At 47.2% G+C, this 14,054-nt stretch overlaps 1 protein-coding gene across 1 annotated transcript in view; it reads left to right on the forward strand.

The window, feature by feature from the left end:
- Positions 1 to 4,473: 4,473 nt before the first annotated feature.
- Positions 4,474 to 14,054, forward strand: part of EIF4G3 (eukaryotic translation initiation factor 4 gamma 3) — a 111,054-nt gene continuing 101,473 nt past the window's right edge. The window contains exons 1-2 of the mRNA XM_082493586.1: positions 4,474 to 4,538; positions 11,999 to 12,127. The gene's annotated coding sequence lies outside the window, so the exon portion shown is untranslated. The remainder of the gene's footprint in view (positions 4,539 to 11,998; positions 12,128 to 14,054) is intronic.

Consider the following 14,054-nt stretch of genomic DNA (forward strand, 5'->3'; position numbering starts at 1 on the left):
GTTTTTTTTCGGGTAACACGTTTGCATACGCGCCCTTGGGTACCCGCAGATATTTTTATTTGCTTACTCATTACCATCAGCTGGAAGTGAAGGAAGAGCCCATCGGTGCACGCTCGGGATAAAATGGTTGCTACTTGCTGAAAATGAGCTTAGGCGAGAAGCACAGTTTGAGGGGAAAATGAATCCATTTTGGAAGAAAATGTAGTAGTGTTTTTTCTTTCCCCTTCGAATCCTGGAAGCAGGAACAGAGCACAGAAAAACCTGTGCAAGTTCTTGCTGTAAGAGCTTATTTCACTGCGTGTTTTCGTGGTGCTCGTTGCTGTAAAAGCACACGAAAATCCTGCAGTATTTCGATTTTGTAGCATGATCAGAGCAAGCAGACAAGTGTGGTCGAAGGGGGAGATTTCTGCAAGAAATTCCTCCTGACTTTTATTTAACTCTGCGTTTGTCAGCGCGTCTGAACGCTCTGGCTGACGGGCGGCTCTGGGCTGGATTTCTTTTTCTTTAATGGCTTTACGGAGAAGTCGCGTATTCTCCCTCTCCTCAGTGCGTGGCTATGGCGCTCTCATTAAAAGGTATCCTCCTCCTTTTGTGGAGACTTTTGGTTTCAAGACCAATTCTGTGTGGTTTCCGACCGGCATTACTATCTTCGCCTGCCTTCTCCCACTGGGTCTTTAATAGCTCCTGAGATTCCCCGGCTTGTAATCGCTGCTGCAGCCCGATGGGGACTAGGTGGAACTCCCACTGCATCTGCGCCTGCTTGTATTAATCTGCCAGAAGTATCTCACTGACGTGGATTTTAAAATATATATATATATTTCATGAGTTAATGAGCCCTAAACAGCAATGAAGAGGATCTGGAGTCAGCGCTCCCCGCTGGCTGCCATCCTTCTCCTGGTTTTTGGCGTGATGCTGATGGAGGAGGGAAAGCTGCAGAGAGTCGTGCAGCCCGACGCAAGCGTGAAAAGCGGAGACTGGAGTTCCACTCTACTAAACCTGCCGGTGGCAGATGTGATTTAAGAGGTTCCCCTTGTTCCTGCTCTTCTGCTCCGTCGCCCACCTCGTCTTTTCTCCGTGCGGTAATGGAAGGATCTCTGAAAACGGTGTGAGGTTTGGGTTTGGCTTTGCTTTTTCACCCTCCCTCTCCCCTTCCTGCCCTCCTGGATCGTTTCAGAGGGCGGCTGCACAAGTGGGGTCGGTGCAGCTGAGGAGGTTGACGTGGGTGACAAGGATATGGGGGGGGAGGAGGAGGAGGAGGGGAGGGCACAGGATCCTCCTGAATTGAGTCTAAGCATGCCAGAATAGCAACATGAAAGAGCTGCCTGAATTATTCAGTATATCCTCGTTTTCTTGCCGCTGTGGTTAATTAAGCGCTGCGATAGAGCCGGGCTGGGTTATACTTGAACGCTTAAATTTTACTGTGTGTGGTGAGGACAGCGTCGGTGCGGTTTGCATTGCGTACCGGGCGGTGCAGCGCTTGATGATACCTAAATCTCTATGTCGTGAAAGAAGATGAGTGCCCCGGAGGATGGTTTGCCGTGGACGTGGACGAGACAACGCTGCTGGATGAGGGTTTGCTTCCCACCTGCCTGCCGTGAGCCATTCGCCTCCCACAGCTGAGCCTCCCGCGCTGTCGCTCTTAACCCACTCCTCGGAAGAACAGCCTCGTTAGCCAGAGTCTGCCGCTGAAGATTTGCAGTCGCTCTAGCTCGTTTCTGCCGAAGTAACAGCCGCTGTTGCCCCGGGATGGGCTCCTCCGGCAGCGGCAGGGGAGGGAAGGTAGCTGCTTCTCCCCCGGAGCAGGAGTGAGCTCCGGGAGGTTTGCGGGAAGCGGGAACCTTTCCACCAGCCCCGCTCTTCGCAGAGAGTCGGTCCGTAGGTGCCAGAAGTTAGATGTTGGAAATAATCGCTTTCTCCAACCTTTACTTCTCATTAAGGCGTAGTGGAATTTAAGGTATTTTTGTCCCTATCAGTCTCGCGTCCAGGTCGAGTCCTTTGGTGAAAAGGACTTAAAAGGTTTCTTTTTAGTCTGATGAGAATCATCACTTCCTAAAAGTGATGTTAAATGGCAACCCCAAACTCTGAAAATCCATCTCAACTGCTCGTTCCTTCAGGCGGCTCTTCCCGGGTGCAAAAAGAGAGGTTGCTCTGCTCAAAGGAGATTATTTTCTCCTGGCTTATATAAGTTCTAAAATAAGAAAATAAATCCCACCCTCCTTGAGGATGAAACCATTTTTCCAAAGTCAGGAGCGATCCCTTTTGAAGCAGCGATGGCTTCAATTGATTGTCAAAACTGCCTCGAGATTCGGTGTCTTGGCTGCGCCAAAAGGGCGGCAGCTTCGACCCGTGCCTCTGTCCTGTCCTTCTGTACCGGGCGGTGGTTACGGGTGGGAGGGTGGGATGCTGCAGCCGTGGTGCGCCGAACATCCGTGGGTTTTTCTTCTGTCTTGCAGTGTGTTTCTAATTCTCCTCTCCCAAATTTCGGCTTTCTGTCGGTGTTTTCCGAAACACAGGAGTGGATGTAAGGTCCTCGGGATGAAGGCGCCTCGGCTCCATTGAAGTCTGTGGCAGATCTTCCCGTTGTTTCCTTGGAGTCAGGATTTTACGTGTAATTTTGGTGTTAAAAACCTCTGTATTTTATCAAACGATACCACTTACACACAGGCTGGCCAGTCTGCAGATTGAAGACAAGCCTTAGACCCAGAAAAAAAATTCTTGCACTTATTTAGAAATAAAAAAAAAAAAAAAAACCAAACAAAGAGAGATGGAGACTGAGCGAGCACAGTGTTGGGAACCAGCGGTGCCAGATCCTCATCTCGGTTCTGTCCCTCCGGCGCTGGTCGTAGGCGTCCCGTTTGACGCCTGCCCGGCTTTACCCGGGACGTGACTTACGCGCAAAGGTGTTGTGAAGGTCAGAGGCGGTCTTTTCCCCCCGCGTAATCCTATAATGCGAGGTTTGTATCGTGTCTGGCGTTCGAACGTTGACTGTATTAACAAAATTGCGAGTTTTAAGAACAGTTTCTCAGCCTGCGCGGTGAGGGCTGACCTTTGTAGTGATGGGATCGCTGTCAAAATAGTGCGATATTATAAATCCGGTTGTGCTCTGCGCTGGGCTAGGAGGAGGAGGAGATGCGGCTGGGGGGCGCCGCGGACTGCGTGCGGGTGCCGAGCGGGTCGCCTCGGAGCAGTCCTTGCTTCGACCTTAAAATTCCACCCTTTTTAAGGCAGGGGAAGAGGTGGGATCACGGCGTTCGGATGGCCGTCGGCGCTGGCGGGGGCCCTCCTGCCGCTGCGGTGATGGTCCCCGCGAAGTTTTGGGCGGCGGCGTTTGGTGGGAGAGCAAACTCGTAGTGCGAAGGGAGGGCTCTGGAAAGACTCAAACTAATCTTGTAGGTTCAAAATGTAACTTAGGGGTGGGTTTTTCCTTATTTGAACACAACCCAAGGAGTGTTTTTTGTGGTTTTCTTAAAGTAACCCGCCGTCGTGTTGACACGCGAGGTCTGCGTTGCTGCCTTGTGCGCGAGGAGCTTAATCAATCAGGCAGCTCTCGTTTTCCAGGAGGCTTTGACGTACAAAATAGAAACAGCAAAATGGGGAAATCTGAATATGGGGTTCAGTGGGCAATTTTTCAGCAATCAAAGCGCGGCTTTTTCGTGTCGGTGGGGCGTCGGGTATTGAGGAGCCGTACGCGGGACCACAAGGTGGTAGCGAAGTCAGGAAGCTTTTTTTTTTTCTTTGAAATACCCGCATCCCCTCGTTCTGTTCTGCAAGCAAAGCGGATTCTGGTTTAGTTGTTTGTTGCCTAAAGTCTTCCTTCCCCCCCCTTGATTCCCACAATACCTTTCCAATTGAAGAACGCTATTGCGATTTGCCTTGAAATAACCCCGCAGCAGATCGTCGCAACTGCAAATCTATCCGACAGCCCCTTTTAGAAGCGCTTTTGGGGGTGGGTGGTTGAGGAAAGAGAGTTACTGGTTGAAGAGAGGCAAACAAGGAAACAATTAGAAGGCGATTCCTGCCTGGTTAGCAAAACAGGCGCTGCCTTTGTCCGAAAACGCCCTGCTGGTCAGCAGGCTTGGGGCGGGCTGAATCTGTTTGGGTTTGGGTTTTTTTTTCCCCTTACTCTTAAACAATAAAAAAATAATAACAAGGCGGGGGGATTCTCTTGACGGGACAAAGGTTTTGTAGGTTGTTGGGCGATTTAGTTTGGTTTGGGTTTCTCTTGCTGCGTTTGTGGGTGACGTACGCCTTTTGAAGCTGCGCTTTGCTCCTCTTTTGCCGAAAACTCGAAGGATGGTAACTGCCCGCTTGCCCGCGAGCGCCCTGACGCGGTGTGTGTGTCTGCCTGAGCGTGGAAGGTGACCGAATGCCTTGACGGACGCCGCGTTCACCGTGTGCGTCGCCCCAAACGCTCCCTCCCCCTTCCTTTCGACGTGGCTTTCCTTAACTTGCTGTGTTGCAGAATCCCCCGAGGTCCTGTTCAGCAGCCCCTGGAGGATCGGATCTTCACTCCCACCGTCTCCGCCGTGTACAGCACTGTGAGTATCTGCGGAGGGTCCTGCCCGCCGGCGCGTTTTCCAAGTGTCAGAAAATAGTATCTTTTTTTTTTTTAAAAACACCATACAATCAAAAACCTGTACAGCTTAAAAACCATACAGTTAAAAAACGCACCTTTTTTTGCCTCCTAAAATAACTGATGCTGGATGAGGACCGCTTTTGTTGGAAGTGAGTAGGAAAACAAGAAATCTTGGGGCCTTTTGGGTCCGTTCCTTTTTTTTGTTAAGTATCTGTAGTTTTGTTTAGCAGATACGAGAGTGGGTTTTCTGAACAAGAGTTTCACCTGAGTGAAAATATTACTGTCCATCGGCTCCATCTCTTTCCTGCCTCCTGCATCTCAAAGTCTGGTTTCTGGGAGTGTGGTGGTGGCTGCACTTTTCTAATAGTTCTCTTATCAGAAAAATAATCAAGGAAGATTTGTTTTTCACGTGAAACATTCCATTACACAGAGGAAGACAAGTTTTGATTGTAGATTGAGGATCTGGGAATAGGTGCTTTTGGCTCCCTGTCCTACGCGTTTGTTTGTAAAGCTTAATTATCGAGGAAATTTAGTTTCGAAACGTAACCACGTGTATTTGTGAATGCGTGATAGCGTTTTCCCTTTATTAATTTCTTTTTTTTTTTTTTTTCCAAATGGTGATAGCTGGAAGCCTGGTGTTATTTATAAGCTTTGCTAAATCAGCACGGCCCTGGGAAAGGAATATTTTGCTTTCCCGGTGGGATGGTGCAAATATTCTTAATGCCAAAAAAGACGCTTTTAAGCTGCTCTTTTAATTATTTGGAAAAGAGGAAGCAAAGCTGTAGATGGGAGAAATTCACTGTATTTTATGCAGTAACATAAGCTGCTTATAGAAAAACATAAGCTGCTGGAGAAGGTTTTCTCCTTCCCCCCGTTGGCGTGAAGAACCGCCGAAGGGGTTATCGGCTCCACCTCCTCCGCGTGCGGAGTCCGGGTCTGGAGCGTCTTTGGCTCATTCCTTTTTTGGGCTGTAGAGAAGAGTTTTGTGATGGCCTCTTCTACCAAGGAGGCCGCTTTCAAGCCGAGCTTTGCGTAGGATTAAGTGCAAAAGTGCTGTCCGGTGCCCGTCAGGCCAAGAAAGGCGGAGAGTTGGGTGGTAGTTGCAGTAGTGGGACCCCTCAGGCGTGACCACGGGTGGGTGGACAGCGGTGGGTTTCCGTCCGGCTGAGCGGCAGCGGGTGAGCTACAACTCTGACGAGGGGTTTAAGGTTTCGAGGTTTGTGGCTTTGACAGCAACGGATCGACAGACTCGAGCTGCGGACTGCTTTTTGATTTTATTTTTATTTTTTTGGCTAACTCTGTCCTCAATATTGTATACGTCCGGATACGTATCTATACATATGTATGTATGCAAAAAAAGCAAAACCAAAGGAACATAAATGTACCAACAGTTGTAATGAATAATTCAGTTTATGTTATCCTTTATATACCCCGTACAACACTTAAAAACCACTTTAAAAATATCTGAATTCTGTCTGGGGGAAAAAGAAGGGTGGTTTGGTTTTTTTTTTTTCAGTTCTTTCCTCCAAAGACATAATTCAGATGCCTGTAGGAAAATATGACTGTTAAAATTTAAATTAATGTAAAATATAAAAGTAACTGTGAAGAATGACCTAAAATAGCTTTTTCGGTGTGGAAAAATATCACTTCTTGATACGTTACTCCCAGCCCTGGCTTCTATTCCTGTATCTTGGTTCCAGGCTTTAAGAAAACACAAGTTTGAAAGAAGATTTCATGTTTTAGGGAAAGGAGAGAAATTTCTCAGCTGGGTTCCTTTTGAGCTTCTATTTGAAGCCCTTGGCAGATTGCAAATTGAGAGTAAGTCCTAGAAAAAATGAATTGGGATGGAAGAGGCACATGATTGGAGGTCCTTGACAAATTCATTCATCATAGCTCTCTCTGATTTATTACCCGGGTAACAGCGTCGTGTATTTAAGGTCTGGGTTTGCAACAAATAGGTCATTTTGTAGTTTATGATTTTTATATATAGTTTGTCTAGATTTTGCAAAAGACGTAGTACAGAGGTATGGAAGAGAGCACCACCTTCCGCACCCAGGGGCTGCTTTTCCGCTTCCACTTTTTATTTACTCGGTCATCGTATGTGGGTTTCCACGTGGATTCCACATCACAGTTTTCACATATGTGTATTTTGGCAGAGGCCAACTGGTTTAAAAAGAGATCTGTGGTCTGATCCCACCGTGCCGTGACTCTGAACCGCCTTGGAGTTTTCCCCGTAGGCTATAGTATGTCATGCATGGGGTGGGAGGACGAATCATTTGAGATATCGGCAACCTGCGGGTGAAACTGCTATTTTTAGTTAAAGATGAGAAATAATTCAGTTATCCTTTCCATGCCTTTCCACATCTATTATCAGGACCTCAACTGCACATTCCCGAGTTCTTTTTTTTTTTTTTTTTTTTTTTTTTTTTTTCCCCCAGAACTGCCTTTTGCTTGCCAGAAATGGGAATGGAAAATCACGTGGCTTTCACTATGTGTCCCAGTAATCTCCCTTGAAATAAAACCAGGGGAACCCGTTTTCCTGTAGAGCAGAGACAGGATGTGAAGAAGCAGCAAAGTGCAATTTGTCAGATGAAATGAAGTTTGTCCGAGAACTTGGAGACGCTCAAAATTCCCAGCAAAACTTTGGTAGAACCTCTTTCTCAATGAAATCATACTGGAATTAAAAACAAAGGCGCCGAACCTCATCATATATCATCTTCATTTATTTTATATAGTATAGTGTAGAAAACACTGATATTTGGTAGGTTGGTTTATTTTTTTTAATAGATGCAGCAGTAGAATTATTTTAAAGCCAATCACAATTGGAAATAATTGTTTCAGTGAAGTAATTTTGCAATAATTTCCCCTCATCAATAAAGGAGAATGCCACATCATAGGAGCTGCTTTTGGACATAAAGATCTGGGGGTTGTCCTGTAAGCAGCTTCTTGCCTGGTGTTTCCCAATTCTTTATACCGCAAGAAATTAATGCGATTACTTTTATATCGGCTGTAAGATCCCAAACCTGTGGAATCTGGAAAGGGAAATGGAGAAAGAAGGAAATTTTTGTTTCTGTTGTAAAATATTTCAAAGAAATATATTCAAATAAGCTTTTTGGTTTGGAGTTGGAGGGGAAGACGTTGACCTCTAACAGAGAGGGAACTGCACCGCTGGTGGCCCTGAATAGCAGAGGCCACCGTGTGTGCCTGCACCCAGTAACGGGGGCCGATTTCTCCTGAAATCGAAATTAATATGGACGAATGATCGGAAGCAGATGTGCTCTTCAAATTCAGCATGAGGCACGAGTTGGGAATCGGCTAAGAAAAGCAGCTGAGTTAATGTACGTCCGGTTCTCACAAAAACAGCCTTTTTTGGCAGATTACGGTGGAGGTTGGTAACTGCCTCTCGGTAACACGCTGTGATCTCAAGCGCTGCAGCTTGGACCGAAAATGCTTTGGGATAAACTTTTCATCAGCTGAGGAACAACGTTGACTCCTGGATGCGAACGCGTTAGAAACGAGCGTTAATGCCATGTACCTGTTTGGAGAGAAGTGCGTGTAAGTTGGTTGGGCGTAGCCTTGAGCAGAGTTCCTGTAGGGTGGCAAGATCCGACGCTGGTTTAAATATTCTGTGTTAATTGCAATCTCGCTGTGTCTCCTGGGAGCAGATACCCCCTCGTGTCAGACTGCCCAGCTCGGTGCCAGCTGATGGTAAAGAAGGTACTGGGAAAATGAGGTGTTGATGGACCTACTTGCCCCAGATTGTCAGTGGCTGAGGCTTCACTCCATCGTTCGCTTCTTTGGGTGGCTTTTTGGTGGCTTGTCTGCCATGGGGTGCCCATCCGTGGCCCCCTGATAATTTCACACCCGGCAGAGATACTGGGATTCGCCTTTGTGTCCTTTAAAGGGATCTTCCTGCGATGAAGAGAATGCCGTAGCAAAGCGATTAGGGAGGATTAGCTGCTCCGGCCACCCTCTGCTTAAAGGAAGGATCTGGGTCAGGAGGCCGAGGCGGTCCTCTGCCCGGCCGCGCTGGAGGCTGCAAAGTGGGCAAGAAGGATGCTCAGTTCCTCGCACGCCGGCGGAGCGGCTTTGAAGCTGTTTGCAGCAGCCCGAGCGAATGAACTGAATGCTGGAAGGAAAGAGGTTCCGTCTGTCGTGTTTTAAATTGTTTAGGAAAAGAGCAGTTCTTAACGATAAACCGTTGTCCCCGTAATCGAGGGATTTTTGTGGGATGGCCCATCCATTCTGCTCTAACCTGAGTGTTTCGTGGACGCGACTGTGTCTCTGAAATTAGGTAGTTGGAGGGAGAAGAATAATCCAAAACTTGGGAAAGATGTTAAAAATGAAAGATTTAACCTCAAAAGGAAAAGAGAGAATTCCAGACTGCCTTTTCTTTCATGTTTCATTCACTATTTCCATTAAAACACAGGCTTACGGCTTCTGGAAAACTAAAGTTAGCCTCTTGCTACTCAGTTAAGGAAAAAAGCAAGTGATGCCTTAGCAAATCGATGTGTAATTTTCTGTATCTGTTTTTTAGGAGAATCATTTAATCTCTGGATTTCAGAAGGATATTTGCTTCCACAGTAGCCACAGACCAAGTTTATGGTCTGCACAATCCCAGAAACCCAAACCTCAGCCACTGTGGGGGCAAACATCCCGTAACACAAGCGACGAGCTAGTGGAGTCCCTCCCTGGTCGACTTTTTTAAAAATTAGTGAATAAACAAACAATTTTGGCAAGTTTGTCTTCCCTTATCACCTGTTAACATTCAAATCTGTATCTTACATTTTGGTTTATTTGTACGTAATTTGTTGCAGGCGCCAAGAGGAGGGTGTAGGAGCGCCGACGTTAGCCGTAGCTGGCGTGAAGGCACTCTGCTTGTGCTGGAAGGGCAGCCCATCTTTTTTGGGGGTCCCCTAAGCCAGGCTTGGCTGGTCGTAGGAAGTCCCATCACATCAGTGGTGGCCTCCCATCGGGTCCCTTCCAAGTGTGGTGTTGCCGGAGTGTCAAGATTTTATGGTCATTCGGTTGCCTTAATCAGGCTCTCAAGCAAATTTTAGTAGGTCCAGACCTCTGTAACGTGTCCGCTGCATCGCATGAGGGTGTCATCATTCACACAGCTGCAGAGCTTTCCTTTTCAGTTTGGCTTCCAGATTTCGTACCCGCTTCAGAACAATGTTCCTCACAGTCCTTCGCTCTCTGCAGCTCCCTGGAAGGAGGGTGTAGCGAGGGGGGGTCGGTCTCTGCTCCCAAGGAACAGGCGATAGGATGAGAGGAGACGGCCTCAAGTTGCGCCAGGGGAGGTTTAGGATGGATATTAGGGGAAATTTCTTCACCAAAAGGGTTGTCAAGCACTGGAAGAGGCTGCCCAGGGCAGTGGTGGAGTCGCCATCCCTGGAAGTGTTTAAAAGTGGTGCTGAGGGACATGGTTTGGTGGTGGGTTTGGCAGTGCTGGGTTGATGGTTGGACGTGATGATCTTAAAGGTCCCTTCCAACCCAGACGATTCCGGGATTCCATTTGTACGTTTTAATTTCTGAAGAGGGCTGTGAGTGCTCGCGCTAACGTGGGCTGTTATTAGTGCCCCCGTCCCCCTTGTCAGACGTCCGTGTGGACTTGGGTGCTGCTGGAGACCAGATGCCGGATGGCTGTGGCCTTCGTTGGAATAGTGTGTGCGCTTGTAAGTGTGGGAGATAGAAAGTGGCAGCGTTTGAAGTGCCACAGCTATTGCGAAATAACCTCTTTTTCTTCGCAAGAAGCGGACGTTCAAGGAGATATCTCGGTGATGAGTACGCACTCATCCTACTGATGGGGCTGTTGATGTGAATCATTGCCTTGTGTTTTGTGGTGCCTTTGCTTCCTTCTCCCCCCCCTTAACTGCGGGTTTTGATCTCCGTGGTGAGACATAGTCACTTCTAAGCACCGACTACTGCAGGAATGACATGACGAGTCTTTCAGGGTTGTCATAGGAGTCATGTAGGAGACTTTGATTTTTCTTGGGGATGGGACGTGGAAAGTTTTGTGATGCTCTCCGTAGCTCTGGTTTCGATTCAGCCGACTGAGGCTGTGCACACACCTGCCAGTCTAGATCCGCCAAAAAAAAAAAAAAAAAAAAAAAAAGAGATGATTCCCCCCTGGGGAAGGGCAGGATCCAGCTGGGGACAGAGGATGAGGTTCTCTGACTTGACCCACCCTTTCCTCGGATGAGCCCGAGGGTGCTGTAAATCTTTCCGCGGTGATTCCGGACCCTTTCCAAGCCTCGAGACATTGCACGTGGTGGTTCTCGTTGCTGGTGCAGCTGTTTTAGTGGTTTAGGCAACGCGACGGCAGGCGTCGGTGCTTGGCGCGCGGTGAGATGGTTTGGGAAAAGCATTTAGTCGTGAACTCTGTAACTTTTGCTCTCGTGCTTTGCTCTCTTGGAGCTAATGCTCTGTTAAAGATCAAGAGCTGAGAATTTCCTTCTGCCTTCTTTACTGATTCTGAGGAAATACATACACACACGTATCTACCTACGCGGTGGCGACGTCCCCCTGGCAGAATGGCCTCTGTTGTGCTTTTAAGTGCCTACAGCTGAGTGGTGCTTTTCAGCAAAAAACATACAGGTCTGAGAGACCATCGGTGAGAAGCGAGAGCTGTACTTCTATGCTATGAGCTTTAACCAAATCTGCAAAAAATGTCATTGTGTTGAATTCCAGGGGGATGCACCCAATGGTTACGGGATTCTTTTTTTCCTTTGATTCTCCCTTTTTTTCTTTTTTTTTTTTTACTATAGTGACTATATAAAGTATATTTAAAACACTTTTGTCACAGAGATAGTGCAGTGGAACAAGTCTGTTTGCTGTGAATATATTTTGGAACATTTTTCGTAATGTGTTTTGATTAGTATTTTTTTATAGAAGCTGAGAAAGCAGATAAGCGTATGCAAGAATTGCTTTGGTATTTCATTCTTTGCTTGCGGTGAGCCCTTCAGATAACAGAGCCTCTGTGCAGTCCTTTTTTTTTCCTTTTTGGAGGGGAGTATGCAAATTTTCCCCTTATTTTGGTTTTGGGGTCACTGGTAACGTGTATCCCTTTGCAAAGTCATCGTATTGTTTGATATGTTTGTAACGGAAGGATCAGAAGATCCCAGGCCTGAAGTCAAAGGGATATTGCAAAGCCAGTCCACAGCAGTAAAGCTCATCCAGTTCCAGACATTTCCACCAGTGACTCCAGCAGCTGCTCTTATATTTTGATCCTTCCTGGTTTTCCTGAATCGTATAAATAGTTAACATAACAGTACAGCGTTTCACTTATGCGTATGGAAAAGAATATATATATTTATCTATATATTAAGATGCTGCTAGCTGCTTTCTGAAAAAGTTTACAGTGTCTGTACAGATTGGATTACTAATACTATGTTTTACTAACAGTTTATCTCCACACAGGTAACACAAGTAGCAAGACAACCGGGTCCTCCTGCCCCATCCCCTTACACTGCACATGAAATAAATAAGGGACACCCAAATCTTGCTGCAACGCCACCGGGACATGCGTCGTCCCCTGGGCTTTCACAGGTAAGACCTGGCGTTGGAGCAGAGCGTTCCCGGCCTCCCTCTTTTCCTCGTGGCCCATTCTCAGCTTTGCCGCTCTAAATTGTCTCGTCTGTCACCAGTGTATAAAACATGATTGACGAATAGTGTCTTCATGCGGCTTGAACCGTGCAGTGACTTGCAGGTGGCACTCAGGTTTATTAGGCGTCAGTTCGTTGCCGGTTCTGTAACGGAAACTAAAAGCGACTTGAAAAATTATTGAGGAATGCGCTTCGCTGTTGGGCTGGGCTGCTGTGGGGCATTTTAAATGCCGTAAAAGTGCCCTGTGTCCTCCGTTTGGGATTTTTCCGTTTCAAATGTTTTGTACAGGACTCTTAATTCCCTTAGAAGTGGGACAGTAAAATGAATTATAAAAATGAACACTAATAAAAGAAACGAGACAAAGGACTGATTACGAAAAAAGCACAGAAGAAGAGATAAATAGGAGTTATAATAAGAATGGAGAAAGCGTTTAGTAAGATATGTGGAATAAATGGGTCTTTTTATAGGCTTTACTGGATGAATATTCTACAGGGTTGACGTGAGAGTGGAGAAGCTTATCTTAAAAAAGGGAAGGGCAAAGGAGACGGGTAATGGGGCGCGGAAAGAGGAGATAAAAGATACAGGATTGGGGAAAATGGGATACGTAAAAGCATTGAGGTTTGAGTTAGAGGAAAGCCTCGTGTTCCGTTTGCTCGTGTTTAATTTATACTTGTTTGAATAAATGAGATAAAGTAGGCAGACGTGAACGGGTGGGCTGTTAAGTGCGGTTTGGCTCTGGACACGCCGAGGGTGGGCTGGGAAGGGCCGCGCGCTGCGGCGAGGCGGTGGCCAGAGCGTATCACGAACCTTCTCCTCCTCCTGCCAGCCGCTTCAATTCGGATGAAATATTAAGCTGCACCTGACCTTTTAGACTAGGAGATGTGTGAAAACAAATAAGGTCACGTAAGGAACACTTCACCTTAATATTACGCATTCTAGATAAAACTGGGTGGGAAAACTTGGAAACCTGTGGTCGTGCTTGAAAAACGTGTAAATGCTCATCCTTTATGGAATGGGGAATTAGGGGCTGAAGTACCCACTCAGGATCACGAGAGGCTCGCGGGCATTATTCGCCGGTCTCGGAGCTCTTTCTTGCGCTCTTGCTGCCCGGTTGTTGGGAATAAAGTCTCTGGTGTGAAGACTGAGCCTCACGTAACAGAGGGAGGACGTAGCGGGACGGCGGAGCAAACCTTAAAGCTCTGCCTGGCTTGTGTCATGGATCAAGAAATTCATTCCTGGTAAACCTCATCAACAGAGGGGAGCTAATCATGTGGCAGATAAGAGGGGAAGAAAGGGAACGTTCTAGGCAGCCTCTTCTAAAAAAAATATTCTAATCGAGGGTGTGTGTTTTTTTGTTTTGGTTTTTTTTTTTTTTTTTCTTCCCTTAATATTTTCCTGTTGAGTCAGTGCATACGTAGAGAGCAGGCTGCGTGCCAAATCGCCGCTCCAGCCAGCCGGGAAAACGCTCGTTTCCTGTTCTGCTGGCTCTTAGCGTCTTGGAAATGAGCGGCGCGTTGTGTCACTGCGATGCCGCTAGTAGGTGTGGTTTGACCTTCTCTCCTCCATGTCAGCTGAGGATCCTCGAGGGCTCTGGGAGGATATTTGTCTTCTGACTGTACGGGGCTGGCCCCTGTCTGAGTGAGAGACAACCAGCAAGACCCAAGGTTATCAGCCAGGCGAAGCGTCGGTCATTGCGCTCCTTTGGGACTCTGGAGGAGTGAGGTCTGGGGAGCTCTCCCTGAGGGATTCCTACAAAGTTGGGATTCGGTAGCAAAGCAGCAAAAATAATGGTTTCTGTTCACTCTCAGCGTCTGCTTGCCTCTCAGGTATTGTCAGTGTCGTGTTGTCCCGTCAGTCGACCCTCTCGTTT

This window comes from Vanellus vanellus (genome assembly GCF_965231255.1).
Source record: "Vanellus vanellus genome assembly, chromosome: 20".
In the NCBI taxonomy this organism is placed as follows: Eukaryota; Metazoa; Chordata; class Aves; order Charadriiformes; family Charadriidae; genus Vanellus; species Vanellus vanellus.